At 50.9% G+C, this 13,827-nt stretch overlaps 1 protein-coding gene and 1 long non-coding RNA gene across 3 annotated transcripts in view; one reads left to right on the forward strand and one right to left on the reverse strand.

The window, feature by feature from the left end:
* The window catches only part of LOC140389196 (uncharacterized), a 150,286-nt gene that overhangs the window by 119,946 nt on the left and 16,513 nt on the right, over window positions 1-13,827 (reverse strand). The gene's annotated exons all lie outside the window — the stretch shown is intronic.
* Window positions 1-13,827, forward strand: part of LOC140389223 (uncharacterized) — a 28,101-nt gene that overhangs the window by 8,895 nt on the left and 5,379 nt on the right. The window contains exon 1 of one of the 2 annotated variants that reach the window (XR_011934293.1): window positions 10,506-10,656. The exons of the other annotated variant lie outside the window; for it this stretch is intronic. This is a non-coding gene — a long non-coding RNA (uncharacterized lncRNA). Of the gene's footprint in view, window positions 1-10,505; window positions 10,657-13,827 lie in introns of those variants that run through there. 2 annotated transcript variants of the gene reach the window in all.

Genomic DNA, 13,827 nt, shown 5'->3' on the forward strand with positions numbered 1-13,827 from the left:
GCACGAACACATGGGCCCTCTTGACCGGCCCGTTCAGGCCTCTCACATTCCAAGTTATCAGCCGGATAGTGAGATAGTGGCGGCTATGGATGCGGAGAAGGCCTTCGATAGGGTGGAGTGGGGGTACTTGTGGGAAGTGTTGAGGAGGTTCAGGTTCGTTAGTTGGGTTAGGTTACTGTACGAAGCCCCGGTGGCGAGTGTGGCCACAAAAGGGAGGAGGCCGGAATACTTTTGGCTGTACCGGGGGACGAGGCAGGGGTGCCCCCTATCCCCCCTGCTATTTGCGTTAGCAATTGAACCTTTGGCGATGGCTTTGAGGGAGTCCAGGAACTGGAGGGGCTGGTGCGGGGGGAGGGGGATGAACACCGGGTATCGCTGTATGCAGATGACCTGTTACTGTATGTGGCGGACCCGGTGTGGGGGATGCCGGAGGTGATGCGGATCCTCGGGGAGTTTGGAGACTTTTCCGGGTATAAGCTCAACATGGGGAAAAGTGAGCTATTCGTGATACACCCAGGGGACCAGGGAAGGGGGATAGACGAGCTTCCACTGAAGAGGGCGGAAAGGAGTTTTCGGTACCTGGGGATCCAGGTGGCCAGGAGCGGGGGAGCCCTACATTAGCTCAACTTGACGAGGCTGGTGGAGCAGATGGAGGAGGAGTTTAAAAGGTGGGATATGCTGCCACTCTCCTTGGCGGGTAGGGTACAGTTGGTGAAGGTGACGGTGCTCCCGAGGTTCCTTTTTATATTCCAGTACCTCCCCATCCTGATCCCTAAGGCCTTTTTTAAGCGGGTCAGCAGGAGCATCACAGTGTTTGTATGGGCAAAAAAGACCCCCAGGGTGAGAAGGGTGTTTCTGGAATGGAGCAGGGACGGAGGAGGGTTAGCGTTGCCTAATCTGTGTGGGTACTACTGGGCTGCCAATGTGGCGATGATACGCAAGTGGGTAATGGAGGGGGAGGGGGCGGCGTGGAAGAGACTGGAGATGGCGTCCTGTGTGGGCACGAGCCTGAGAGCGCTGGTGACGGCACCGCTGCCGCTTCCGCCGACAAGGTACACCACCAGTCCAGTGGTGGCGGCGACCCTCAAAATTTGGGGGCACTGGAGACGCCACAGGGGGGAGGCAGAGACTTCAGTGTGGTCCCCAATCCGAGAGAACCATCGGTTTGTCCCGGAGAGAATGGATGGGGGGTTCCTGAGCTGGCACAGGGCAGGTATTAGAAGGATGGGGGACCTGTTTATAGATGGGACGTTTGCGCGCCTTGGGGGGGTTGGAGGAAAAATTCAGGCTCCCCCCTGGTACATTCAGGTAAGGGCCTTCAGGTACATGCAGGTAAGGGCGTTTGTAAGACGGCAGGTGAGGGAATTTCCGCTGCTGCCAGGATCCAGGATAGGGTGCTCTCGGGGGTGTGGGTTGGAGAAGGCAAGGTCTCGGCGATCTACCAGGAGATGCAGGAGGAGGAGGAGGCCTCAGTGGAGGAGCTGAAAGGTAAATGGGAGGAGGAGCTGGGGGAGGAGATAGACGAGGGTACGTGGGCGGACGCCCTGGGTAGGGTAAATTCTTCCTCCTCTTGCGCCAGGCTTAGCCTGATACAATTTAAGGTTCTGCACAGGGCGCACATGACTGGGGCAAGGCTGAGTCGGATTTTTAGAGTGGAGGACAGGTGTGTGAGGTGTTCGGGGAGCCCAGCAAATCATGCCCACATGTTCTGGGCGTGTCCGGCGCTGGATGGGTTCTGGAGGAGCGTTGCGAGGACGGTGTCTAAGGTGGCAAACACCTGGGTTAAGCCGAGCTGGGGGTTAGCACTATTTGGGGTATCGGACGAGCCGGGAGTGCAGGAGGTGAAAGAGGCCGGATTATGGCCTTTGCGTCCCTGGTAGCCCGGCGGAGGATTCTGCTACAGTGGAACGATGCGAGGCCCCTGAGCATAGAAGCCTGGATCAGCGACATGGCAGGGTTCATTAAATTGGAGAGGGTAAAATTTGCCTTAAGAGGATCTGTGCAAGGGTTCTTCAGGCGATGGCAACCGTTGCTAGACTTTCTAGCGGAGCGTTAGGAGGAGGTCAGCAGCAAAAGCAACCCGGGAGGGGGGGGGGAGAGTACTTTGCTTTTACTACTGTGTTTATTATCGTTTAATGGGGGGCTTGTATATTGGGGGAATACGTGACATAGCTATAAGATGTTTATGTATGTGTTCTTTGTTTTTTTCTTATTTCTGTAAGTGGGGAGGGGGTGTTTGTTGAAAATATGTAAACAATTTGAATAAAAATATATATTTTTTAAAAGATCAGTAGCGTGGGGTTGAAGTGCAACCAAAGATTGAGGAGAACCCCTTCAAATGATCAAAAGGGGCTCAGACCTCTGGAAACCTATGTAGACATGGAAAACATACTGTTCAAAGCTGCAGAAATATACAGACACCAGGGTTCATATATTATTTCAAGCAAATGTGTCAGTAACACTGCTGGAATTGTACCCCAACAGTCAGGAGTGGTATTCAGGAGGGATAGGGGGGCCAGCTTCCTGTATCCATGTGGTGGTAGCAGAAGCTAAAGGCAGTCAGTAAGATCGTTACCTGGAGAGGGAATATTTTCACTGGCCTGAAAAGGGGGAAACTCATCAATATTAGAATATATATAATCCAGGCCATATTAAATCAGTTGTGGAATTTTCAAGGTTGTTCCCAGTTCCAAATAAAACTTGCTCTCAACGGTGCCTCCTGCCAACTTGATAATTGGAAATATTTTACAGAAGGAACACATAACTCTCTCAACCATTACCTGCGGAAAAATACCTCTTCGCAAACCTCCCCTCAACATCCAGGAAGTGAGTCGAGTTAAACACATTTGCAGTTTTCCAGAGTTTTATTGTCCAGCACCGGGGTCAGGACTGGAATCACGTACGTGTGGTAGTCACCACAGTTGTATTATATTGTATATACTGCACTGCATACAAGGGTATTACGGTAAGGCCCCTGTACTACAGGTACGGGGGTAGATTCCTGCCTGCTGGCTCTGCCCAGTAGGCAGAGTATAAATGTGTGTGCTCTCCAAACTGCAGCCATTTCGGCAGCAGTTGTAGGAGGCCACACATCTCTGTGTAATAAAGCCTCGATTATTCTCTACTCTCGTTTCGTCGTAATTGATAGTGCATCAATTTATTACACAGAGATTTTACAAAGATGGATCTCCGCATCAAGCCGGATCACCTGCAGCTGCATCCTCAAGCAGACAACGCCAAAAAGGACTTTGCACATTGGCTAGCTTGCTTTGAAGCATACATCGGATCTGCGACAGACCCAATCCCAGAAGCACATAAGCTCCAGATTCTGTACACGCGGCTGAGCTCCAATGTCTTTCCCCTCATCCAGGACGCGCCTACCTGCGCAGAGGCCATGGCACTACTGAAGGAGAACTACGCTCAGCAGACCAACAAGATCTACGCCAGGCACCTCCTGTCCACACGGCACCAACTTCCCGGTGAGTCTGTGGAGGATTTCTGGCGTGCCCTACTCGCCCTGGTGAGAGACTGTGATTGCCAGGCCGTTTTGGCCACTGAACATTCTAACCTGCTAATGAGAGACGCGTTCATTACGGGCATAGGGTCAGCCTACATCCGCCAGCGCCTCTTACAAGGGGCCACGCTTGACCTCACGGCGACCAAGAAACTAGCGCTCTCACTCACAGTCGCCTCACGCAATGTACAGGCGTATGCCCCCGACCGCACGGCCCATCCCTCCTGGGCATCGTGGACCCCGCCAGTGGCCACCCCATCGTGGACCCCATCAGCGACCGCCCCCAGCCAACCCCACGCCCGTGCTGCGAGGCAGCCAACCAACCCCGGGGGACCCAAGTGCTACTTCTGCGGACAGACAAAGCACCCCCGGCAGCGCTGCCCGGCGCGGAGCGCACTCTGCAAGGCCTGCGGCAAGAAAGGACATTTTGCTGCAGTGTGCCAGGCCCGCTCAATCGCCGCTATTGTCCCTGCACCCCCCGCGTGCGGTCAGTGAGCGCCACCATCTTCCTCGCCTCAGACCACTTGCGATCCGTTGGTGCCGCCATCTTGCTCCCCTCACAACACGTGTGGCCCGTGGGCTCCGCCATCTTGCTTGCCCCACAACCAATGGGCGGAGCCATCTTGCCTGCCCCAGGACACGTGCGGCCCGAGGGCGCCGCCATCGTACCTGCCTCGGGACACGTGCGGCCCGTGGGCGCCGCCATCTTCCCCGCCTCATGACCTCTGCCCGTCAGGCACCTCATCGGGCCGCTCATCGCCTGCAACCGCAAATGACCAGCCGCGCCTTGCCTCCGTCACGATCGACCAGTCTCGACCGCACAAACTCACGACCGCGTCGACAAAGGTGAAGGTCAACAGGCATGAGATATCCTGCCTTCTGGACTCCGGGAGCACTGAGAGCTTCATCCATCCCGATACGGTAAGATGCTGCTCCCTCGTGGTGCACCCCATTAACCAATGAATCTCCCTGGCCTCCGGATCACACTCCGTGGCGATCCGGGGGTACTGCATCGTCACCCTCGCCATCCAGGGCGTAGAGTTCAGCGGCTTCCGGATCTACGTCCTCCCCAACCTCTGCGCTGCCTTGCTACTCGACATGGACTTCCAGTGCAACCTCCAGAGCCTAACCCTGAAATTTGGCGGGCCCCTACCACCCCTTACTGTATGCGACCCTTCAGGTCGACCTGCCTTCTCTGTTTGCAAACCTCACCCCGGATTGCAAACCCGTCGCCACCAGGAGCAGACGGTACAGCGCCCAGGACAGGACCTTCATCAGGTCTGAGGTCCAGCAGCTGCTGCGGGAAGGTATCATCGAGCCCAAGTGGTAGTGATGAAAACGGGGGAGAAAAACAGGATGGTCGTTGACTACAGTAAGACCATCAATCGGTACACGCAGCTCGACGCGTTCCCCCTCCCACGCATATCTGATATGGTCAATCAGATTGCACAGTACCGGATCGTCTCGACAATGGACCTGAAATCTGCCCACCACCAGCTCCCCATTCGCAAGGCGGACCGCCCGTACACCGCGTTTGAAACAGACGGCCACCTTTACCATTTCCTTACGGTTCCCTTCGGCCTCACTAACAGGGTCTCGGTCTTCCAATGGGAAATGGACCGAATGGTTGACCGGTACGGACTGCGGCCCACTTTCCCGTACCTGGATAACGTCACCATCTGCGGCCATGACCAGCAGGACCATGACGCTAACCTTTCTAAATTTCTCCACACCGTCAAACTCCTCAACCTAACCTACAACAAGGAGGTGTGTGCTCAGCACGAACCGATTAGCCATCCTTGGCTATGTGGTTCAAAACGGAGTTCTAGGGCCCGACCCCGATCGCATGGATCTCCCCCTTCCCCACTGCCCCAAGGCCCTCAAACGATGCCTGGGGTTCTTTTCGTACTACGCCCAGTGTGTCCGTAACTATGCGGACAAGGCCCGCCCACTCATCCACTCCACCAGTTTCCCACTGAAGGCCGAGGCTCACCAGGCCTTCAACCGTATCAAGGCCGACATCGCCAAGGCCGCAATGCACGCGGTCAACGAGACGCTCCCCTTCCAAGTCGAGAGCGATGCATCAGACGTCGCTCTGGCCACCCTCAACCAGGCAGGCAGGCCCGTGGCATTCTTTTCCCGCACCCTCTATGCCTCCGAAATTCGGAACTCTTCCGTCGAAAAGGAAGCCCAAGCTATCGTTGAAGCAGTGCGGCACTTGAGGCATTACCTGGCCGGCAGGAGATTCACTCTCCTCACTGACGAACGGTCAGTTGCCTTCATGTTCAACAACACACAGCGGGGTAAGATCAAAAATGATAAGATCTTGCGGTGGAGGATCGAGCTCTCCACCATTAATTACGAGATTTTGTATCGCCCCGGTAAGCTCAACGAGCCCCCCGATGCACTGTCCCAAGGTACATGTGTCAGCGCACAAGTGGACCGACTCCGGGCCCTACACGACAATCTCTGTCATCCAGGAGTCACCCGTTTTTACCAATTCATTAAGGCCCGCAATCTGCCCTACTCCATCGAGGAAGTCAGGGCTGTCACCAGAGACTGCCAGGTCTGCGCGGAGTGTAAACCGCACTTCTACCGGCCAGACCGTGCGCGCCTGGTGAAGGCCTCACGCCCCTTTGAACGTCTCAGCGTGGACTTCAAAGGGCCCCTCCCCTCCACCGACCGCAACATGTATTCTCTCAATGTGGTCGACGAATATTCCAGATTCCCCTTCGCCATCCCATGCCCCGATGTGACGTCTGTCACCGTCATCAAAGCCCTCAACACCATCTTCGCAGTAGGCGGAGTATAAATGTGTGTGCTCTCCAAACTGCAGCCATTTCGGCAGCAGCTGTAGGAGGCCACACATCAGTACGTTCCCCCGAAAACAAGCAACACAATTCTGACGTTGTGCACACGCCTGACTTTAATGGAGAACAAAATGGAGAGTGGGGTGCAAGACCAGCTTTGCAGCTGATTCCATTCATTTCAGGTAATAATTGTCCCCACAATGTTGTTAAATGTCATAGATTACAAAACAATAAAAATGCAGTTCCTGAACTACTAATATCCAAATATCCTAGTTTGTCCTCAAATTCTGTGATTGTTTTCATTAAGTAGATACTTTCCATAGAATCTCCTACAATGCAGAAGGAGGCCAATTGGCCTATCAAGTCTGCACTGACCCTCTGAAAGAGCACCCTAACCTAGGCCCACTTCACTGCCTTATCCCCATAACCCCACCTAACCTGCACACTTACGGGACAATTTAGCATGGCCAATCCACCTAACCTGCACATCTTTGGGCTGAGGGAGGAAACCGGAGAACCCGGAGGAAACCCATATGGACACTAGGAGAATGTGCAAACTCCACACAGTCACCCAAGGTCGGAATTAAAGCCGGGTCCCTGGCGCTGTGAGGCAGCAGTGCTAACCACTGTGCCACCATGCCATGCCGCCCACATATTATATTTTATATTATGTTGTGATATTTGCAAATGCACATTCATGGTTGTTGAATGAGGAAGGTTCAAGGGGACGATATTGGCAAACCTCTGAATTTCATGAATGATTGTGTTGGTGTAGGGCATGAGATTCCCCTCTTCGAATCTAGGGGATCTTCCAAATCCTATCTCTTGATCAATTTCTTCCTGAACTTTCCCTGGAATAGAAAGAGTTTGGAATGGCGAGAGAGTTTTGCGAAGATGTGGGGGTGGAAATTCACCTTGTTTAGTAACACAAAACAGGTGCTATTGATTCAGCAGTCGGTTAGGAAACAGGAACATAGGAACAGAATGAGGCCATTCAGCCTAGTGAGCATGCTCTGCCATTCAATTAGATCATGGCTGATCACGCACCTCAAGGCCACTTTCCAAAACTATCTCCACATCCCTTGATGACATTAGTCTCCAGAAATCTATCGACTTCTGTCTTGAACATGCTCAATGATTGGGTTTTCACAGCCCTCTGGGGTAGAGAATTCCAAAGATTCACCACCCTCTGAGTGAATAAATTCCTCAATTTCACAATCTTTAATGACCTACCCCTCATCTTCAAATTATGTCCCATGGTTTAGACTCCCCAGCCACGGGAAACATCTTGGCCGGAATTCTCTGGCTGTTGCGATTCTCTTTTCCCGCCGGCATCCCACCATGGCCCGGGGGCTTCCCGGCAGCGTAGGGTGGCTTCAATGGGAGATCCCATTGACAAGTGGTGGGATTAGAGAATCCCGCCACCAGCAAACGGGGCGCCGGCGAAACACACGCTGCTACATTTACCCTGTCACTGTTTCCCACTCAATATTCAGCTTCATCAATTTCAATATTTTTTTTTATTCGTTCTTGGGTGTGGCCATCGCTGGCCGGGTCAGCATTTGTGGCCCATCCCTAATTGCCCTGGAACTGAGTGGCTTGGTGGCCATTTCAAAGGGGGGGTGGCTAAGAGTCAGCCGCATCGCTGTGTGGGTCTGGAGTCACATGTAGGCCAGACCGGGTAAGGATGCCAGATTTCCTTCCCTGAAGGACAGTGAACCAGATGGGTTTTTACGACAATCGGCAATGGTTTCATGGTCATCATTAGACTTTTAATTCCAGGGTTTTATTGAATTCAAATTTCACCCTCTGCTGCCTCACAGGGCCGGGTTCACTTCCGGCCGTGGATGACTGTCTGTGTGGAGTTTGTACATTGCAGAGTATTACCCTGGGTCTAAGGATTACTAGTCTAATGACAATACCACCACCACGCCACAACCTCCCCTACTATGGACTCAGAAATAAAGTGGGATTAACAAGCAGCTGATGGAGCTGTGTACATTTATCTAACCTCAACTCCCACTAACTAACTGCCCTGCTTGGAACTCAGTCCCGATAGGAGATTCCCAGGAGGGCAGGGGAAACACTTTAGGAATGTCCTCCAAGCCTCCGTGAAGAGGTCAAATATCATTCCTGACTCATGGGAGACCTTGACTTGTGACGGACCAAAATGGAGAATGGAGTTCAGGCAGGAAGGCACCAAACACATCAAGAGGCATCACCATGAATGTACAGAGATGAAATCGGGCCATCGAAGGATGTTCACAAACCTCCAAACAACTCGTCAACCCAACCCTTCAAGCACCACCTGCTGCCGTGTGGCAGAGTCTGCAGATTACATTGGACTTTTCAGCAATCTCAAAACCCAGCGTACCAGAGTGGAAGTGATCCTTGATGCCTTTTGGCTAAGATGAGCGTGAGGTCAGATGTAGTGCCTGGATCTGGTATGTCTCTCTTGTGGGGACCATGAATTGATTTCAATTTGAATTGGTATTTGGAGCAGGAAAGGAGCTGGATTAGGGGTTTGCCCCTGTCCACACTCTGAGCTCTGGCTTTGTAACTCTGAGAAAGTAATAAAAAATAAATAATAATAATAATCTTTATTGTCACAAGTAGGCTGACATTAACACTGGAATGAAGTTACTGTGAAAAGCCCCTTTCCGGTGTCTGGGTACACAGGGAGAATTCAGAATGTCCAAATTACCTAACAGCATGTCTTTCAGGACTTGTGGTTGGAAACCGGAGCACCTGGAGGAAACCCACGCAGACATGGGGAGAACGTGGAGACTCCACACAGACAGTGACCCAGGCCGGGAATCGAACCTGGGACTCTGGAGCTGTGAAACAACAGTGCTAACCACTGTGCTGCCCAAACATTCAAACATAGCAACTCAATAGTTGGTATTGAATTGTGTAAGCTAATCTCCGGTCAAATCTATTATCTATGTGCATTCTGGTGTGCTCCATCAACCGTGCTAGCCCTTTGCTAGCAGAGTTACAGTACTGACACTTCAGCTTTCCATCAACCGTTCTTTCTGGCCCTTCTCCTACCATTCTAGTGCCATCATCAAGAGAAACTTCAACAGAAGCATGGTGGATTCCATTTTGATGATTTTCAGTCCCAGCAGGCTGAAGTAATTCTGGTTCCTTTTCATTACACACTGAACTCGAAATCATGTTTACGTGCTGTGTTTGCTGAGTGAGGTACTCTTGAAAATCCTTGACAAAGTCTACAGAACCATTTCTCTTTTCTCGCATATTTTTACTCTTGATTGAAGCCTCTTTAATTCTTTCAGCTTAATTCTATTCACTCGACAGCGGCTTCTAAACAGCAAAACATAGCGGGGCATCCACTAAGGGGGGTGGGGGGGGGGGGGGGGAAGCGAGGCAGGGCAGGGTGGGGCCCACTTGCTTTTGATTACTGTCCGAGGAATTTTCTCCGCCCGCTTTCCCCTTTAGCGGCAGCACCCGAAGACGAAGGGAACAAAAGGCCGGCGACAATGTCACACTTGAGCCGGGACACACATCCACGGCAGCCAGCTGGAACTGTTTCAGAAGAATTTCTGGAGGTCAGTAGAATAATTGAAATTCTACAGTGCAGCCTCCACACAGTCACCCAAGGTCGGAATTGAACCTGGGTCCTTGGTGCTGTGAGGCAGCAGTGCCTCCCCCATCAGTACTCCAGCACTATCAATAATATGGACGGTGTTCTGTTGTTTTGAGGCTGAGCGAGATTGTAGAATTATCATAGAATTTACAGTGCAGAAGGAGGCCATTCGGCCCATCGAGTCTGCACTGGCCCTTGGAAAGAGCACTGCCCCCCCCCTCCCCCGCAAGCCCACCCCTCCACCCTATCCCCGTAACCCCACCCCACCTTTCTTTAGACACTAAGGGCGATTTAGCATGGACAATCCACCTAACCTGTACATCTTTGAACTGTGGGAGGAAACCGGAGCACCCGGCGGAAATCCACGCAGACACGTGGAGAACGTGCAGACTCCGCACAGACAGTGACTAAAGCCAGGAATCAAACCTGGGACCCTGGAGCTGTAAAGCAACAGTGCGAACCACTGTGCTACTGTGCTGCCCCATTATGATAGATCATTATGATAGTGATTGCAATGAGAGATGTCAATATTGTCTGGGAGTCCTGAATCTGTTATTTTTAACCATTGCAGCGAACACATTGACACCAGTTACATCAAGACTCTCAAAGGAAAACATGAACAAACAAAGAACAAAGAAAAGTACAGCACAGGAACAGGCCCTTCGACCCTCAAGCCCGTGCCGACCATGCTGCCCGACTAAACTACAATCTTCTACACTTCCTGGGTCCGTATCCCTCTATTCCCATCCTATTCATGTATTTGTCAAGATGCCCCTTAAATGTCACTATCGTCCCTGCTTCCACCACCTCCACTGGCAGAGAGTTCCAGGCACCCACTACCCTTTGCGTAAAAAACTTGCCTCGTACATCTACTCTAAACCTTGCCCCTCTCACCTTGAACCTATGCCCCCTAGTAATTGACCCCTCTACCCCGGGGAAAAGCCTCTGACTATCCACTCTGTCTATGCCCTTCATAATTTTGTAGACCTCTATCAGGTCGCCCCTCAACCTCCTTTGTTCCAGTGAGAACAAACCGAGTTTATTCAACCGCTCCTCATAGCTAATGCCCTCCATATCAGGCAACATTCTGGTAAATCTCTTCTGCACCCTCTCTAAAGCCTCCACATCCTTCTGGTAGTGTGGCGACCAGAATTGAACACTATACTCCAAGTGTGGCCTAACTAAGGTTCTATACAGCTGCAACATGACTTGCCAATTCTTATACTCAATGCCCCGGCCAATGAAGGCAAGCATGCCGTATGCCTTCTTGACTACCTTCTCCACCTGTGTTGCCTCTTTCAGTGACCTGTGGACCCGTACTCCTAGATCTCTTTGACTTTCAATACTCTTGAGGGTTCTACCATTCACTGTATATTCCCTACCTGCATTAGACCTTCCAAAATGCATTACCTCACATTTGTCTGGATTAAACTCCATCTGCCATCTCTCCGCCCAAGTCTCCAAACAATCTAAATACTGCTGTATCCTCTGACAGTTCTCATCGCTATCCACAATTCCACCAACCTTTGTGTCGTCTGCAAACTTACTAATCAGACCAGTTACATTTTCCTCCAAATCATTTATATATACTACAAACCGCAAAGGTCCCAGCACTGATCCCTGCGGAACACCACTGGTCACAGCCCTCCAATTAGAAAAGCATCCTTCCATTGCTACTCTCTGCCTTCTATGACCTAGCCAGTTCTGTATCCACCTTGCCAGCTCACCCCTGATCCCGTGTGACTTCACCTTTTGTACTAGTCTACCATGAGGGACCTTGCCAAAGGTCCAGATAGACAACATCCACTGCCCTACCTGCATCAATCATCTTAGTGACCTCCTCGAAAAACTCTTATCAAGTTAGTGAGACACGACCTCCCCTTCACAAAACCATGCTGCCTCTCACTAATACGTCCATTTGCTTCCAAATGGGAGTAGATCCTGTCTCGAAGAATTCTCTCCAGTAATTTCCCTACCACTGAAGTAAGGCTCACCGGCCTGTAGTTCCCTGGATTATCCTTGCTATCCTTGCAAAACGATTTGACATTTTACAAAATGCAGCCCTATCCTCACTGTGGAAACATGTTTATTGGAATGATGAGTTATTTCCATCTACACAAATCCTTATAACCTTCAGTCCAATTCCCAAGCTGACACCGAGACATTCAGAGTGAATTGGATTGATTCAGGAATAGTTAGTTCTGTTGAATTCCAGATTTATCTATGGAAAGTCTTGTTTGTGTGTATATGAGGAGAAGTCTTCCCTGATCAGCACGGTAGCACAAGTGGATAGCACTGTGGCTTCACAGCGCCAGGGTCCCAGGTTCGATTCCCTGTTGGGTCACTGTCTGTGCGGAGTCTGCACTTTCTCCCCGTGTCTGCGTGGGTTTCCTCCGGGTGCTCCGGTTTCCTCCCACAGTCCAAAGACGTGCAGGTTAGGTGGACTGGCCATGTTAAATTGCCCATAGTGACCAAAAAGATTAGGTGGGGTTATTGGGTTATGGGGATAGGGTGGAAGTGAGGGTTTAAGTGGGTCGGTGCAGACTCGATGGGCCGAATGGCCTCCTTCTGCACTGTATGTTCTATGTTCTATCATTTGAGGTACATCAATGTTGTGTTCCTATCCTATCGTACTCTGATGTTTGCTCACTTTTACCATAATGATTTACAAGATCCATAGTTCCCCATGCAGCAACTGGAAATTTCACTGAGCTTTGCCCGCGGAAAGTTAGCACAAACTAAATTATTCTCAATGCACATCCGTATAGGATATAGACATGGAGATCTGTAGAGGGTCTTGGGCTCCAAATTGAATCATAGAATCCCTACAGTGCAGAAGGAAGCCATTCAGTCCATTGAATCTGCACCGACCCTCCAAAATAGCGCGCCACCCAGGCTCACACCCCCACCCTATCCCCATAATCCCACCTCACGTTTGGACACTAAGGGGCAATTCTAGTATGGCCAATCCATCTAACCTGCATATCTTTGGACTGTGGAAGGAAACCAGAGAACCCGGAGGAAACCCATGTAGACACAGGGAGAATGTGCAAAGTCCACATAGACAGTCACCCAAGACCGGAATTGAACCCGGGACCCTGGCGCTGTGAGGCAACAGTGCTAACCACTGTGCCATTGTGTCACTCATACTTCAAATCAACATTCAGAAGCGAGATTGGCCTCTCGGAAGCACACTGCTCCAGGTCCTTGCCAGGTCCCGAAGCGTTAGTGGCAGCTGTTGGGATTGATTATAACATTACTTGAGCTCTTGTTACAGGGTAAAACATATAGAATTTAAGTTGTTAATTGATAAAAGTTGTTGGTATTGATATTACATCATTATAAGCACCATACTAGCGCCAACTCTGAATCTACATTGAACTCTGACCCTTGCATTGCTGAATATGTCATCTTGGGCTTGACTTGAATTCAGAGAGGCTTGCCTCGCTTGTTCACTGACAATCAGCTCTTTCTGATACCCAACCACCAATGGGTTACTTATTAATACGACCAGTTTTGTGCTGATCATAGTGATGTTTTCGTATTGAGCTCCAGGATCACTGAGAGCCAGATTGAGGCTTATTTTCAAAAAGATCCTTACATCTGGGGTTCAGAGCATTGTTGCTTCACAGCGCCAGGGTCCCAGGTTTGATTCCCGGCTTGGGTCACTGTCTGTGCAGAATCTGCACATTCTCCCCGTGTCTGCGTGGATTTCCTCCAGGTGCTCCGGTTTCCTCCCACGAGTCCCAAAAGATGTGCTTATTAGGTGAATTGGACATTCTGAATTCTCTCTCAGAGTACCCGAACAGGTGCCGTAGTGTAGCGACTCAGGGATTTTCACAGTAACTTCATTGAAGTGTTAATGTAAGCCTACTTGTGACACTAATAAAGTTTAT

Source organism: Scyliorhinus torazame, chromosome 14 (assembly GCF_047496885.1).
Source record: "Scyliorhinus torazame isolate Kashiwa2021f chromosome 14, sScyTor2.1, whole genome shotgun sequence".
Taxonomy (NCBI): Eukaryota; Metazoa; Chordata; class Chondrichthyes; order Carcharhiniformes; family Scyliorhinidae; genus Scyliorhinus; species Scyliorhinus torazame.